The sequence below is a fragment of the Procambarus clarkii genome, unplaced genomic scaffold, assembly GCF_040958095.1.
Source record: "Procambarus clarkii isolate CNS0578487 unplaced genomic scaffold, FALCON_Pclarkii_2.0 HiC_scaffold_1314, whole genome shotgun sequence".
In the NCBI taxonomy this organism is placed as follows: Eukaryota; Metazoa; Arthropoda; class Malacostraca; order Decapoda; family Cambaridae; genus Procambarus; species Procambarus clarkii.
The window spans coordinates 15528-32536 of record NW_027190343.1 but is presented as its reverse complement, the minus strand read 5'-3'; the positions used below and the strand labels follow the sequence as shown (position 1 = coordinate 32536).

At 43.9% G+C, this 17009-nt stretch overlaps 3 non-coding genes across 3 annotated transcripts; all 3 read right to left on the bottom strand.

Moving 5' to 3' along the window:
* LOC138362143 (5S ribosomal RNA) lies at window positions 1–119 on the bottom strand. Its single transcript, XR_011227439.1, has one exon. It is a non-coding gene; the product is annotated as a 5S ribosomal RNA (ribosomal RNA).
* Window positions 120–8338: 8219 nt separating this feature from the next.
* Window positions 8339–8457, bottom strand: LOC138362146 (5S ribosomal RNA). The gene has a single exon (XR_011227443.1). It is a non-coding gene; the product is annotated as a 5S ribosomal RNA (ribosomal RNA).
* Window positions 8458–16765: 8308 nt separating this feature from the next.
* LOC138362145 (5S ribosomal RNA) lies at window positions 16766–16883 on the bottom strand. Its single transcript, XR_011227442.1, has one exon. It is a non-coding gene; the product is annotated as a 5S ribosomal RNA (ribosomal RNA).
* Between the last annotated feature and the right edge of the window lie 126 nt (window positions 16884–17009).

Below are 17009 nucleotides of genomic sequence, written 5' to 3'. Positions count from 1 at the left end.
TGCCAACAGCATTTGGTGTTCCCAGGCGGTCACCCATCCAAGTACTAACCAAACCCAACGTTGCTTAACTTCGCTGATCGGACGAGAAGCGGTGTTCTCAACGTGGTATGGCCGTTGGCATGAGACTGCCTACACATTGTGGCTAATAACCAACTCTTTTAAGTCATCGCGGCAGGATACGGACCTGCTTGTGGTGTCTTAATGGTAATTGTATCCTAACATATTTTTGTCTCCTTGGCATGGATATTTAACATCGTTTATTCAGTCTTGGGTTTATGTTCTTTCGCCATTTACAGACATTTTACATCTACCTACTTCCTCAGCCTGCCCTGCCAATTTCTAATGAATTTGTGGATTTTCTTTTGTAATACAAACATGTGTGTGCTCATCTGCTCTTCAGTTTTTATGATATTTGTCTCATCTGTCCTGCTTTATGATACTTTTACAAAGAACATGAACAAATGCTTCTATTTTAGAGAAGATATGGGATCCAGGTTTCGGAGCCGTAAAACCAACCGTCGTGATTGGTGGACGAGTTGCCAGGTTGCAGCTTCTGTACCGTGCCGGCACATAAATAGGTTCGGCTCAAGCGGCGGCAGCATCATTCCCCCGTGACTGTCTGAGCGTCTCTCATCACCTTGGTTGGTTCATCATCATCATGGTAGAAGCAAAGCCTACCAAGAAGGCTGCGGCTGCTGCTGCTGTGGTGGCCACCACCAGGAAACCTCGCGTCCAGGTTGCTCACCCGAAAACTAGTCAAATGGTTCTAGCCGCGGTCGCAGCACTCAAAGACCGTAAGGGCTCGTCTCTACAAGCAATCAAGAAGTACGTTGTTGCCAACAACAAAGTCGAGGCTGCCAAGATCGCCATTTACATCCGAAGATTTCTCAAGAAAGCAGTGGCTGACGGCATTCTTGTTCAGACCAAGGGAAGTGGAGCTAGTGGATCATTCAAGCTGGCCGTAGCAGAGAAGAGGGCCGTTCTAACTCCCAAGAAAGCCACCACAACCAAGAAACCATCTACAGCAGCAAAGAAGGCCGTGGTAACTCCCAAGAAAGCCGCCACAAGCAACAAACCACCTACAGCCTTGAAAAAGAAGCAGCAGCAGCAGCAGCAGCTTGTTGTTGGGAACAAAAAGCCCAAAATAAAGAGAGCTTCAAAATCTCCCAAACCACCCAAGGCAAAGAAAGCTGTCAAAAAAACAACAAAGGCAAAATAAACGACGACATGCAAGCAGCATGAATACACATGACAATAAACATCCAGGCCTCCCCCCTCAGTGGAGGGGCCTCATATGATTCCAAAAAAGAGTTTAGTTTTGTAGACAAATAAATCATTACTTTTGGGGTAGATTTACTCTGTATATTATATATATAATATATATATATATATATATATATATATATATATATATATATATATATATATATATATACATCTATATTATATATATATAATATATATATATATATATATATATATATATATATAATATACATCTATATTATATATATATATATACATATATATATATATATATATATATATATATATATATATATATATATATATATATATATATATACATGGGTGAGGTGATATGGTACCAAAGTTTTGGGTAAGGTGATTGACATTTACACAAGATAAAACACGAACCAATGGGAATAAAAACATAAGAATGGAAGTAACTGCAGAAGGCCTATTGGCCCATAACACAAGCACTTCCTCTTGATGCTTCTATATTGGTTCAGAGTCTTGAAGCTATAATAATAATAATATATATATATATATATATATATATATATATATATATATATATATATATATATATATATATATATATATATATATATATATATACACACAAAACTAAATAGTCTTGTTAGACAAATTGCCCCTATTAGAGGCAAGTTGACTAACAAGCCGAATGACTGGCAATTGTTTTGAATTTGAGTTAAATCTAACATAGAAATGTAATCAAACCTAACCTAACCTATGCTAACCCAAGCTAAGCTAACCTAACCTAACCTAAGCTAACCCAAGCTAAGCTAAGCTAACCTAACCTAAGCTAAGCTAACCTAACCTAACCCAGCAATTCATGATCTTAATATAATACTGTTAATTGGATAAACCAATTTGGAAAGAAATGTTCGAAAATAACAAAATTAACTGTGCTTGTTAGGAAAATTGGGCCTTGCATACTTGTCCCAATAGTGTGGTTCTCGCTTTTAGGTACGACATAAACGTATACCTAAGTTGAGAGAGAAAAAGATTCTCACTCAAACATGCATATCGATTGCCAGTCCTGAATTCTGGGTAGATATTCGTGTCCTCCCTTTTCATTTACCATCATTTGGATACTATCAAAACAGCTCTGAGAAGGATAAAATGAATAAAACGGGTAGCTCACTCATGTAAAAAGGAAGAGTTGGGAAAGATCTCTCTCTCTCTCTCTCCCCTCACACCCCCCCCCCCCCCACCAATGATCCTGCTCTGCTAGTATATAACGTAACAAACCTTCCCCCCCCCCCCCCCCCAATCAGAGTCCCTTTAAGCATGCGAGGATAAAAAATAGATTTCATAAGACCCAATGTGCTAGCTGATATCAAAACAATTTATGTTATCGTCTATTAAGCCCTTCAGTAAAAAAGTATAGGGACCTAATTAGGTCCCGTTTTGAGGTGGTGGTGGGTGGAATCGATGGATTAGCCAAGCTCTTATCCGCCGAATCCGTAGAGGGTACGACCCTGGCGCTTCAGAGCGTACACCACGTCCATGGCAGTGACGGTCTTCCTCTTGGCGTGTTCCGTGTAGGTTACAGCATCACGGATGACGTTCTCGAGGAACACCTTCAGGACGCCACGGGTCTCTTCGTAGATGAGACCCGAAATACGCTTGACGCCGCCACGACGAGCTAAGCGACGAATAGCGGGCTTGGTGATGCCCTGGATGTTGTCACGTAGCACCTTACGATGACGCTTGGCGCCACCCTTTCCGAGTCCCTTGCCTCCCTTGCCGCGTCCAGTCATGGTGTTGTAGTTGTGTGAATCGAATTGACGAATGCCCGCACGATTTCCCGACTATATCCCATCAAGCGGACGTACTAGTAGCATTGCAACTCCTGCCTGCCCTTACTTTACGCTTGTGGTCGAATAGACACGGCTTTCTCACAACGCTTTCAAAACTGCAGTTGCCTACTCGTCTGTTTCACGTCCCTGTGAAATGACTTTTGCACAAATCCAAAAAATAGAGCAAAATCAGCGATAATAGTGATTGAGGTGAGCCGCCTGTTGGCTGCAGCCAGAGGAAGGAGGGGAGGGGCAACGGGGTGACGTAGGCGAGTCGAGCAGCCAATGGCGCTCGAGCAAGCGCCTCGAGACGGCGTATATAAGCAAAAATTTTTCGGCGCCGGCCATCACAAACCACAGTTGTTCACCATGGCTCGCACCAAGCAGACTGCTCGCAAGTCCACGGGAGGCAAGGCTCCTCGTAAGCAGCTGGCCACCAAGGCAGCACGCAAGTCTGCTCCTGCCACAGGGGGTGTGAAGAAGCCTCACCGTTACAGGCCCGGAACGGTCGCCCTGCGTGAGATCCGTCGTTACCAGAAGAGCACCGAGTTGCTCATCAGGAAACTTCCCTTCCAGCGTCTGGTGCGCGAGATTGCCCAGGACTTCAAGACCGATCTTCGCTTCCAGTCGTCTGCCGTCATGGCTTTACAGGAGGCATCCGAGGCTTACCTGGTCGGTCTCTTCGAGGACACTAACCTCTGTGCCATCCACGCCAAGCGTGTCACCATCATGCCAAAGGACATTCAGCTTGCTCGCCGTATCCGTGGAGAGCGTGCATAAGCTAAATCGACCACCCTAGTATACACCAAACTCGGCCCTTCTCAGGGCCAAAATATCCTTCTAAGGAGATTTCAGACATTCCTAGCATCAGTCATATGAATTAACCTTCATCTACACATATAATAAATAAATAAATAAATAAATAAACAAATACACTAATTTAGGTGTCATACATACACGTGATATCAATAAATCAAGTCATTTGTAGTACAACCTGTTCTCTTACAAACAAAACGCCGTCGCTTTTCGCTCTTATGCACTGTCAAGGATCACCCACCCCCCCCACCCCCCCAAAATAAAAATTGTCATACTGTACTAGAAATAAAAGCAGCTTGTATAAGTGACATACTGTCCAGTCCTGTTTTATTCTGTTTTCGGTCCTCTGGCTTAATCTGTTAAGTTAGGAGATGACATTTTAAATTAACCGTTTTCTTGACATTTTCAAACCTAAGAGGGTGGCCTGCATAGTAATCCTAATGTGGAACATAACAATGAATCTCTAATCTCTAGAAAAAAGATACCGAGTGCTTATATGTGTTGAGAGAGAGAGAGAGAGAGAGAGAGAGAGAGAGAGAGAGAGAGAGAGAGAGAGAGAGAGAGAGAGAGAGAGAGAGAGAGAGAGAGAGAGAGAGACACAGACAGACAGACAGACAGACAGACAGACAGACAGACAAGACAGACAGACAGACAGACAGACAGACAGACAGACAGACAGACAGACAGACAGAGACTGAGAGAGAGAAACACACACAGACAGTTTCATAAATATTCTCATTTTATAGCTATTTGCTTTCAGTGACAGAGGTTTTTGTTATAATAGTATTGGTGTCTAACACTCACAATCTCTTTAGAAATTAAAGTGTGGCTCCAATGGAGCCGAGTTTGTTGGTTTGAGGCCAAGCCACCACCACAGGGCAGTAAGTAAGCCGTTTACTTGGAGGAGGTGTACTTGGTGACGGCCTTAGTGCCCTCAGAGACGGCGTGCTTGGCCAGTTCTCCGGGCAACAGGAGCCTTACAGCCGTCTGGATCTCCCGACTGGTAATGGTGGAACGCTTGTTGTAGTGGGCCAGGCGAGAAGCCTCGGCGGCGATGCGCTCGAAGATGTCGTTCACGAACGAGTTCATGATCGACATGGCTTTGGAAGAGATACCAGTGTCGGGGTGGACCTGCTTCAGCACTTTGTAGATGTAGATGCTGTAGCTCTCCTTCCTCCTGCGCTTCTTTTTCTTATCGCCCTTGGCAATGGCCTTCTGGGCCTTTCCGGCCTTCTTGGCAGCCTTTCCAGATGCCTTGGGTGGCATGATGATGCTCGTGCTGGCTGGCGTTGCGATACAATAATGAACTTTTGCGCGAGTCGAGCTTTCCTTTTATATCCCGCTCGCGACTCAGCTCAGAGCGGGTCGCGTGGCGGAGCGCGCTGATTGGTCAGTGGCGGACTCCCTTGATCCTGAGCGGGGTATATAACACGAAGCTCGATCTGCGGGCCGGCATTAAAACACCACAAACCCACAACAGCAGCAGCAATGTCAGGACGCGGCAAGGGAGGCAAAGTGAAGGGCAAGTCAAAGTCTCGCTCCAGCAGGGCCGGACTTCAGTTCCCCGTGGGCAGAATTCACCGTCTGCTGCGTAAGGGCAACTACGCCGAACGCGTCGGTGCTGGCGCTCCTGTCTACCTGGCAGCCGTCATGGAATACCTCGCTGCCGAAGTTCTCGAGCTCGCCGGTAACGCCGCACGTGACAACAAGAAGACCCGTATCATCCCACGTCACTTGCAGTTGGCCATCCGCAACGACGAAGAACTCAACAAACTTCTGTCTGGCGTAACCATTGCACAGGGAGGTGTTCTTCCAAACATTCAGGCAGTTCTTTTGCCAAAGAAGACAGAGAAGAAGTAAGCACTTCTGCCACCCACCGCGACAAATACCATAACCAGGCTCCATCCGGAGCCACACACACTTTAATAGAGAGATTCAAGTAGACAATCAACTTTCAAACATTAATAATAACATTTATATTGATTTCATTTGGAATGTGTACATAACAAACAAACAAAACAAAATTATAGGGGATATTCAGCATCACTTGGAATATTAACCAATCATATAAATCCAATATATATTTTATATTTTACTTTAAGCGAGGAATTCATATTCTATCCATTTTTAATCATACAAATGAACAAAAGCAATTCTTCACTAGACGTAATGAATGAATAAATGATCAAGGTTTTAATGTGTTTCATGAATATATATATATATATATATATATATATATATATATTATATATAATATATATATATATATATATATATATATATTAATACTTGTGAACCAGAATATGTTTGAGCAGCAGCGATCGTGCCTGCCATTGGCCGAAGTGCAACAATTCAAATAATTTAAAGGGCCTGCTCGGGTATATAAGAGAGGCTGGGAGACTGGGGCCGGTGGTGGGTGATGGGTGATGAGTGATGGTGTGGTGTGGTGTGGTGTTGTTAAGAGTTGATTTACGGCCAGCCAGCCAGCCAGCCAGCCAGCCAGCTGCAGCCAAGGCAGGGCAGGGCAAGGCAAGGCAAGGCAAGGCAAGGCAAGGCAAGGCAAGGCAAGGCAAGGCAAGGCAAGGCAAGGCAAGGCAGGCAGGCAGGCAGGCAGGCAGCCAGGCAGCCAGGCAGCCAGACAGGCAGGCAGGCAGGCAGGCAGGCAGGCAGGCAGGCAGGCAGGCAGGCAGGCAGGCAGGCAGGCAGGCAGGCAGGCAGGCAGGCAGGCAGCCAGGCAGGCAGGCAGGCAGGCAGGCAGGCAGGCAGGCAGGCAGGCAGGCAGGCAGGCAGCCAGGCAGCCAGCCAGCCAGCCAGCCAGCCAGCCAGCCAGCCAGCCAGCCAGCCAGCCAGCCAGCCAGCCAGCCAGCCAGCCAGCCAGCCACTCCCACTTTGTATTTATATGCATTCAATTTATATTCAAACATTATATATGTTAAGGGCCTTGTTTTAGTGTTTATTTTAAAAATGACAAACATCGAGTCATTTTACCAGTCCTTTAGCGTTAACGGTGATGCATTTTAAAACTGAACATAAATCGCCTTTTCTGGATATATCAAATATCGAATCCGCTTAATGTGCCTACAATTCAATCATTCAAAAATACATAATTTACATCAAGCCTTTTCATAGAACAGACAATAAGATTTGTACATGCAAAAAAAAAAAAAAATCCTTTAAGTTATCAATACAATGTGAGAAAACTTTACTTTTATAACTAAAGTTGCACAATTATACCAACTCTATGGTGGCTGGGTTGTAAGGTGTGTGGCTGGTGTTTTGGAAGTCGCGAGTTCAAACGACCCAATGGGAATAATACTTTTTTTTTTTTGCCATACAATCTTCCTAATACTATTATGTAGGTTTGTGTGTGTTTTTTTATTCATTCTTTGGTTTTATAGATGACATACATATTGACTCCTTTTACCGGTCCTTAATTAGGCTCTGGGGAAGCAATGGTGGTGGTGGTGGTGGTGGTGGTGGTGCATTTAAAACTAAACCAAAAATCACCAGTTCTGGACGCGTCAAATATCATATCCGCTTAATGTGTCTACAACCTAATTACTTAAAACTACACTATTTAATTCATTCATATCATGTGCATATTGGTCATTATGCTCATACAACCGACATCAAAATTTATTTTCATTATTAGAATCATACATTTCATCAAGTAATACAGATACAAAGAGATTTTCTTTCTGAGAAGACCGTTAGTATTGGCTTGCAGGCAGGCAGGCAGGCAGGCATTTGAGGGTTATTATTTCGCCTGTTGATTGGGGGGAGGGTTGATGTGTTAGGGGGTTTTCGGTTAGATGTGGTGGTGGTGATTGGTGGTGGTGATTGGTGGTGATTGGTGGTGATTGGTGGTGGTGGTGGTGGTGGTGGTGGTAGTAGGTGGGAGTTGGGGGTGGGGGGGGGGGGGGGAGGGAAGGGGAGGGGAATGATGGTCTGTGGATTCCTTCTCCGTACCCTTTACATATAAGCAAAAATATGCCTTCTTGTGGGTATAGAAACATTAACACAAATTATATCAGTAACTGATATTGTAGCCTTTTAAACAGAAAAGATTTGTACATACAAATACTTTTTAATTATCATTTATTTGTGGAAATGGCATTTACGTCATTAAATTGATACCTCAGCATCAAGCTAGTGTCCTGCAGCAGTGGTCCAGTGGTAAAGTGTATATAAGTGATGCGTATTCTTGGAGTTGCGAGTTCAAACCCGGATTAAGCTATATATATATATATATATACAACATGTTTTGTTTTGGTTGTTTGTTTTTGTATAAAGCCTCACACAATATCTATATTAAGCGAGTTTGTTTTAAACATGACATACATATTAATTCATTTTACCAGGCCTTATTCCACACAACTCCGTGAATTTCCCGTGGAGCCAGCCATTCAAACAAAAACAAACGAAACAAAACAAAACAAAACAAAAAACATTATTGCCAACAGCATTTGGTGTTCCCAGGCGGTCACCCATCCTAAGTACTAACCCAACCCAACGTTGCTTAACTTCGCTGATCGACGAGAAGCGGTGTTCTCAACGTGGTATGGCCGTTGGCATGAGGACTGCCTACACATTGTGGCTAATAACCAACTCTTTTAAGTCATCGCGGCAGGATACGGACCTGCTTGTGGTGTCTTAATGGTAATTGTATCCTAACATATTTTTGTCTCCTTGGCATGGATATTTAACCATCGTTTATTCAGTCTTGGGTTTATGTTCTTTCGCCATTTAACAGACATTTTACAATCTACCTACTTCCTCAGCCTGCCCTGGCCAATTTCTAATGAATTTGTGGATTTTCTTTTGTAATACAAACATGTGTGTGCTCATCTGCTCTTCAGTTTATTATGATATTTGTCTCATCTGGTCCTGCTTTATGATACTTTTACAAAGAACATGAACAAATGCTTCTATTTTAGAGAAGATATGGGATCCAGGTTTCGGAGCCGTAAAACCAACCGTCGTGATTGGTGGACGAGTTGCCAGGTTGCAGCTTCTGTACCGTGCCGGCACATAAATAGGTTCGGCTCAAGCGGCGGCAGCATCATTCCCCCGTGACTGTCTGAGCGTCTCTCATCACCTGGTTGGTTCATCATCATCATGGTAGAAGCAAAGCCTACCAAGAAGGCTGCGGCTGCTGCTGCTGTGGTGGCCACCACCAGGAAACCTCGCGTCCCAGGTTGCTCACCCGAAAATAGTCAAATGGTTACTAGCCGCGGTCGCAGCACTCAAAAGACCGTAAAGGGCTCGTCTCTACAAGCAATCAAGAAGTACGTTGTTGCCAACAACAAAGTCGAGGCTGCCAAGATCGCCATTTACACTCCGAAGATTTCTCAAGAAAGCAGTGGCTGACGGCATTCTTGTTCAGACCAAGGGAAGTGGAGCTAGTGGATCATTCAAGCTGGCCGTAGCAGAGGAAGAGGGCCGTTCTAACTCCCAAGAAAAGCCACCACAACCAAGAAACCATCTACAGCAGCAAAGAAGGCCGTGGTAACTCCCAAGAAAGCCGCCACAAGCAACAAACCACCTACAGCCTTGAAAAAGAAGCAGCAGCAGCAGCAGCAGCTTGTTGTTGGGAACAAAAAGCCCAAAATAAAGAGAGCTTCAAAATCTCCCAAACCACCCAAGGCAAAGAAAGCTGTCAAAAAAACAACAAAGGCAAAATAAACGACGACATGCAAGCAGCATGAATACACATGACAATAAACATCCAGGCCTCCCCCCTCAGTGGAGGGGCCTCATATGATTCCAAAAAAGAGTTTAGTTTTGTAGACAAATAAATCATTACTTTTGGGGTAGATTTACTCTGTATATTATATATATATATATATATATATATATATATATATATATATATATATATATATATATATATATATATATATATATATATAATATACATCTATATTATATATATATATATATATATATATATATATATATATATATATATATATATATAATATACATCTATATTATATATATATATATATACATATATATATATATATATATATATATATATATATATATATATATATATATATATATACATGGGTGAGGTGATATGGTACCCAAGTTTTGGGTAAGGTGATTGACATTTACCAAGATAAACACGAACCAATGGGAATAAAACAATAAGAATGGAAGTAACTGCAGAAGGCCTATTGGCCCATACACAAGCACTTCCTCTTGATGCTTCTATATTGGTTCAGAGTCTTGAAGCTATAATAATAATAATTATATATATATATATATATATATATATATATATATAAGTATATATATATATATATATACTATATATATATATATATATATATCACACAAAAACTAAATAGTGCCTTGTTAGGACAAAATTGCCCCTATTAGAGGGCAAGTTGACTAACAAGCCGAATGACCTGGCAATTGTTTGAATTTGAGTTAAATCTAACATAGAAATGTAATCAAACCTAACCTAACCTATGCTAACCCAGCTAGCTAACCTAACCTAACACCTAAGCTAACCCAAGCTAAGCTAAGCTAACCTAACCTAAGCTAAAGCTAACCTAACCTAACCCAGCAATTCATGATCTTAATATAATACTGTTAATTGGATAAACCAATTTGGAAAGAAATGTTCGAAAATAACAAAATTAAACTGTGCTTGTTAGGAAAATTGGGCCTTGCATACTTGTCCCAATAGTGTGGTTCTCGCTTTTAGGTACGACATAAACGTATACCTAAGGTTGAGAGAGAAAAAGATTCTCACTCAAACATGCATATCGATGCCAGTCCTGAATTCTGGGTAGATATTCGTGTCCTCCCTTTTCATTTACCATCATTTGGATACTATCAAAACAGCTCTGAGAAGGATAAAATGAATAAAACGGGTAGCTCACTCATGTAAAAAGGAAGAGTTGGGAAAGATCTCTCTCTCTCTCTCTCCCCCCTCACAACCCCCCCCCCCCCCACCAATGATCCTGCTCTGCTAGTATATAACGTAACAAACCTTCCCCCCCCCCCCCCTCCCCAATCAGAGTCCCTTTAAGCATGCGAGGATAAAAAATAGATTTCATAAGACCCAATGTGCTAGCTGATATCAAAACAATTTATGTTATCGTCTATTAAGCCCTTCAGTAAAAAAGTATAGGGACCTAATTAGGTCCCGTTTTGAGGTGGTGGTGGGTGGAATCGATGGATTAGCCAAGCTCTTATCCGCCGAATCCGTAGAGGGTACGACCCTGGCGCTTCAGAGCGTACACCACGTCCATGGCAGTGACGGTCTTCCTCTTGGCGTGTTCCGTGTAGGTTACAGCATCACGGATGACGTTCTCGAGGAACACCTTCAGGACGCCACGGGTCTCTTCGTAGATGAGACCCGAAATACGCTTGACGCCGCCACGACGAGCTAAGCGACGAATAGCGGGCTTGGTGATGCCCTGGATGTTGTCACGTAGCACCTTACGATGACGCTTGGCGCCACCCTTTCCGAGTCCCTTGCCTCCCTTGCCGCGTCCAGTCATGGTGTTGTAGTTGTGTGAATCGAATTGACGAATGCCCGCACGATTTCCCGACTATATCCCATCAAGCGGACGTACTAGTAGCATTGCAACTCCTGCCTGCCCTTACTTTACGCTTGTGGTCGAATAGACAACGGCTTTCTCACAACGCTTTCAAAACTGCAGTTGCCTACTCGTCTGTTTCACGTCCCTGTGAAATGACTTTGCACAAATCCAAAAAATAGAGCAAAATCAGCGATAATAGTGATTGAGGTGAGCCGCCTGTTGGCTGCAGCCAGAGGAAGGAGGGGAGGGGCAACGGGGTGACGTAGGCGAGTCGAGCAGCCAATGGCGCTCGAGCAAGCGCCTCGAGACGGCGTATATAAGCAAAAATTTTTCGGCGCCGCCATCACAAACCACAGTTGTTCACCATGGCTCGCACCAAGCAGACTGCTCGCAAGTCCACGGGAGGCAAGGCTCCTCGTAAGCAGCTGGCCACCAAGGCAGCACGCAAGTCTGCTCCTGCCACAGGGGGTGTGAAGAAGCCTCACCGTTACAGGCCCGGAACGGTCGCCCTGCGTGAGATCCGTCGTTACCAGAAGAGCACCGAGTTGCTCATCAGGAAACTTCCCTTCCAGCGTCTGGTGCGCGAGATTGCCCAGGACTTCAAGACCGATCTTCGCTTCCAGTCGTCTGCCGTCATGGCTTTACAGGAGGCATCCGAGGCTTACCTGGTCGGGTCTCTTCGAGGACACTAACCTCTGTGCCATCCACGCCAAGCGTGTCACCATCATGCCAAGGACATTCAGCTTGCTCGCCGTATCCGTGGAGAGCGTGCATAAGCTAAATCGACCACCCTAGTATACACCAAACTCGGCCCTTCTCAGGGCCAAATATCCTTCTAAGGAGATTTCAGACATTCCTAGCATCAGTCATATGAATTAACCTTCATCTACACATATAATAAATAAATAAATAAATAATAAACAAATACACTAATTTAGGTGTCATACATACACGTGATATCAATAAATCAAGTCATTTGTAGTACAACCTGTTCTCTTACAAACAAAACGCCGTCGCTTTTCGCTCTTATGCACTGTCAAGGATCACCCACCCCCCCCCACCCCCCCAAAATAAAAATTGTCATACTGTACTAGAAATAAAAAGCAGCTTGTATAAGTGACATACTGTCCAGTCCTGTTTTATTCTGTTTTTCGGTCCTCTGGCTTAATCTGTTAAGTTAGGAGATGACATTTTAAATTAACCGTTTTCTTGACATTTTCAAAACCTAAGAGGGTGGCCTGCATAGTAATCCTAATGTGGAACATAACAATGAATCTCTAATCTCTAGAAAAAAGATACCGAGTGCTTATATGTGTTGAGAGAGAGAGAGAGAGAGAGAGAGAGAGAGAGAGAGAGAGAGAGAGAGAGAGAGAGAGAGAGAGAGAGAGAGAGAGAGAGAGAGAGAGAGAGAGAGAGACACAGACAGACAGACAGACAGACAGACAGACAGACAGACAGACAAGACAGACAGACAGACAGACAGACAGACAGACAGACAGACAGACAGACAGACAGAGACTGAGAGAGAGAAACACACACAGACAGTTTCATAAATATTCTCATTTTATAGCTATTTGCTTTCAGTGACAGAGGTTTTTTGTTATAATAGTATTGGTGTCTAACACTCACAATCTCTTTAGAAATTAAAGTGTGGCTCCAATGGAGCCGAGTTTGTTGGTTTGAGGCCAAGCCACCACCACAGGGCAGTAAGTAAGCCGTTTACTTGGAGGAGGTGTACTTGGTGACGGCCTTAGTGCCCTCAGAGACGGCGTGCTTGGCCAGTTCTCCGGGCAACAGGAGCCTTACAGCCGTCTGGATCTCCCGACTGGTAATGGTGGAACGCTTGTTGTAGTGGGCCAGGCGAGAAGCCTCGGCGGCGATGCGCTCGAAGATGTCGTTCACGAACGAGTTCATGATCGACATGGCTTTGGAAGAGATACCAGTGTCGGGGTGGACCTGCTTCAGCACTTTGTAGATGTAGATGCTGTAGCTCTCCTTCCTCCTGCGCTTCTTTTCTTATCGCCCTTGGCAATGGCCTTCTGGGCCTTTCCGGCCTTCTTGGCAGGCCTTTCCAGATGCCTTGGGTGGCATGATGATGCTCGTGCTGGCTGGCGTTGCGATACAATAATGAACTTTTGCGCGAGTCGAGCTTTCCTTTTATATCCCGCTCGCGACTCAGCTCAGAGCGGGTCGCGTGGCGGAGCGCGCTGATTGGTCAGTGGCGGACTCCCTTGATCCTGAGCGGGGTATATAACACGAAGCTCGATCTGCGTGCCGGCATTAAAACACCACAAAACCCACAACAGCAGCAGCAATGTCAGGACGCGGCAAGGGAGGCAAGTGAAGGGCAAGTCAAAGTCTCGCTCCAGCAGGGCCGGACTTCAGTTCCCCGTGGGCAGAATTCACCGTCTGCTGCGTAAGGGCAACTACGCCGAACGCGTCGGTGCTGGCGCTCCTGTCTACCTGGCAGCCGTCATGGAATACCTCGCTGCCGAAGTTCTCGAGCTCGCCGGTAACGCCGCACGTGACAACAAGAAGACCCGTATCATCCCACGTCACTTGCAGTTGGCCATCCGCAACGACGAAGAACTCAACAAACTTCTGTCTGGCGTAACCATTGCACAGGGAGGTGTTCTTCCAAACATTCAGGCAGTTCTTTTGCCAAAGAAGACAGAGAAGAAGTAAGCACTTCTGCCACCCACCGCGACAAATACCATAACCAGGCTCCATCCGGAGCCACACACACTTTAATAGAGAGATTCAAGTAGACAATCAACTTTCAAACATTAATAATAACATTTATATTGATTTCATTTGGAATGTGTACATAACAAACAAACAAAACAAAATTATAGGGGATATTCAGCATCACTTGGAATATTAACCAATCATATAAATCCAATATATATTTTATATTTTACTTTAAGCGAGGAATTCATATTCTAATCCATTTTTAATCATACAAATGAACAAAAGCAATTCTTCACTAGACGTAATGAATGAATAAATGATCAAGGTTTTAATGTGTTTCATGAATATATATATATATATATATATATATATATATAGATATATATATATAGATATATATATATATATATATAGATATATATATATATATTAATACTTGTGAACCAGAATATGTTTGAGCAGCAGCGATCGTGCCTGCCATTGGCCGAAGTGCAACAATTCAAATAATTTAAAGGGCCTGCTCGGGTATATAAAGAGAGGCTGGGAGACTGGGGCCGGTGGTGGGTGATGGGTGATGAGTGATGGTGTGGTGTGGTGTGGTGTTGTTAAGAGTTGATTTACGGCCAGCCAGCCAGCCAGCCAGCCAGCCAGCTGCAGCCAAGGCAGGGCAGGGCAAGGCAAGGCAAGGCAAGGCAAGGCAAGGCAAGGCAAGGCAAGGCAAGGCAAGGCAAGGCAAGGCAAGGCAAGGCAGGCAGGCAGGCAGGCAGGCAGCCAGGCAGCCAGGCAGCCAGACAGGCAGGCAGGCAGGCAGGCAGGCAGGCAGGCAGGCAGGCAGGCAGGCAGGCAGGCAGGCAGGCAGGCAGGCAGGCAGGCAGGCAGGCAGGCCAGGCAGGCAGGCAGGCAGGCAGGCAGGCAGGCAGGCAGGCAGGCAGGCAGGCAGGCAGCCAGGCAGCCAGCCAGCCAGCCAGCCGCAGCCCAGCCAGCCAGCCAGCCAGCCAGCCAGCCAGCCAGCCAGCCAGCCAGCCAGCCAGCCAGCCACTCCCACTTTGTATTTATATGCATTCAATTTATATTCAAACATTATATATGTTTAAGGGGCCTTGTTTTAGTGTTTATTTTAAAAATGACAACATCGAGTCATTTTACCAGTCCTTTAGCGTTAACGGTGATGCATTTTAAAACTGAACATAAATCGCCTTTTCTGGATATATCAAATATCGAATCCGCTTATGTGCCTACAATTCAATCATTCAAAAAATACATAATTTACATCAAGCCTTTTCATAGAACAGACAAATAAGATTTGTACATGCAAAAAAAAAAAAAAAAAAATCCTTTAAGTTATCAATACAAATGTGAGAAAACTTTACTTTTATAACTAAAGTTGCACAATTATACCAACTCTATGGTGGCTGGGTTGTAAGGTGTGTGGCTGGTGTTTTGGAAGTCGCGAGTTCAAACGACCCAATGGGAATAATACTTTTTTTTTTTTTGCCATACAATCTTCCTAATACTATTATGTAGGTTTGTGTGTGTTTTTTTTATTCATTCTTTGGTTTATAGATGACATACATATTGACTCCTTTTACCGGTCCTTAATTAGGCTCTGGGGAAGCAATGGTGGTGTGGTGGTGGTGGTGGTGGTGCATTTAAAACTAAACCAAAAATCACCAGTTTCTGGACGCGTCAAATATCATATCCGCTTAATGTGTCTACAACCTAATTACTTAAAACTACACTATTTAATTCATTCATATCATGTGCATATTGGTCATTATGCTCATACAACCGACATCAAAATTTATTTTCATTATTAGAATCATACATTTCATCAAGTAATACAGATACAAAGAGATTTTCTTTCTGAGAAGACCGTTAGTATTGGCTTGCAGGCAGGCAGGCAGGCAGGCATTTGAGGGTTATTATTTCGCCTGTTGATTGGGGGGAGGGTTGATGTGTTAGGGGGTTTTCGGTTAGATGTGGTGGTGGTGATTGGTGGTGGTGATTGGTGTGATTGGTGGTGATTGGTGGTGGTGGTGGTGGTGGTGGTGGTAGTAGGTGGGAGTTGGGGGTGGGGGGGGGGGGGGGGGGGGAGGGAAGGGGAGGGGAATGATGGTCTGTGGATTCCTTCTCCGTACCCTTTACATATAAGCAAAAATATGCCTTCTTGTGGGTATAGAAACATTAACACAAATTATATCAGTAACTGATATTGTAGCCTTTTAAACAGAAAAGATTTGTACATACAAATACTTTTTAATTATCATTTATTTGTGGAAATGGCATTTACGTCATTAAATTGATACCTCAGCATCAAGCTAGTGTCCTGCAGCAGTGGTCCAGTGGTAAAGTGTATATAAGTGATGCGTATTCTTGGAGTTGCGAGTTCAAACCCGGATTAAGCTATATATATATATATATATATACAACATGTTTTGTTTTGGTTGTTTGTTTTTGTATAAAGCCTCACACAATATCTATATTAAGCGAGTTTGTTTTAAACATGACATACATATTAATTCATTTTACCAGGCCTTATTCCACACAACTCCGTGAATTTCCCGTGGAGCCAGCCATTCAAACAAAAACAAACGAAACAAAACAAAACAAAACAAAAAACATTATTGCCAACAGCATTTGGTGTTCCCAGGCGGTCACCCATCCAAGTACTACCAAACCCAACGTTGCTTAACTTCGCTGATCGGACGAGAAGCGGTGTTCTCAACGTGGTATGGCCGTTGGCATGAGACTGCCTACACATTGTGGCTAATAACCAACTCTTTTAAGTCATCGCGGCAGGATACGGACCTGCTTGTGGTGTCTTAATGGTAATTGTATCCTAACATATTTTTGTCTCCTTGGCATGGAT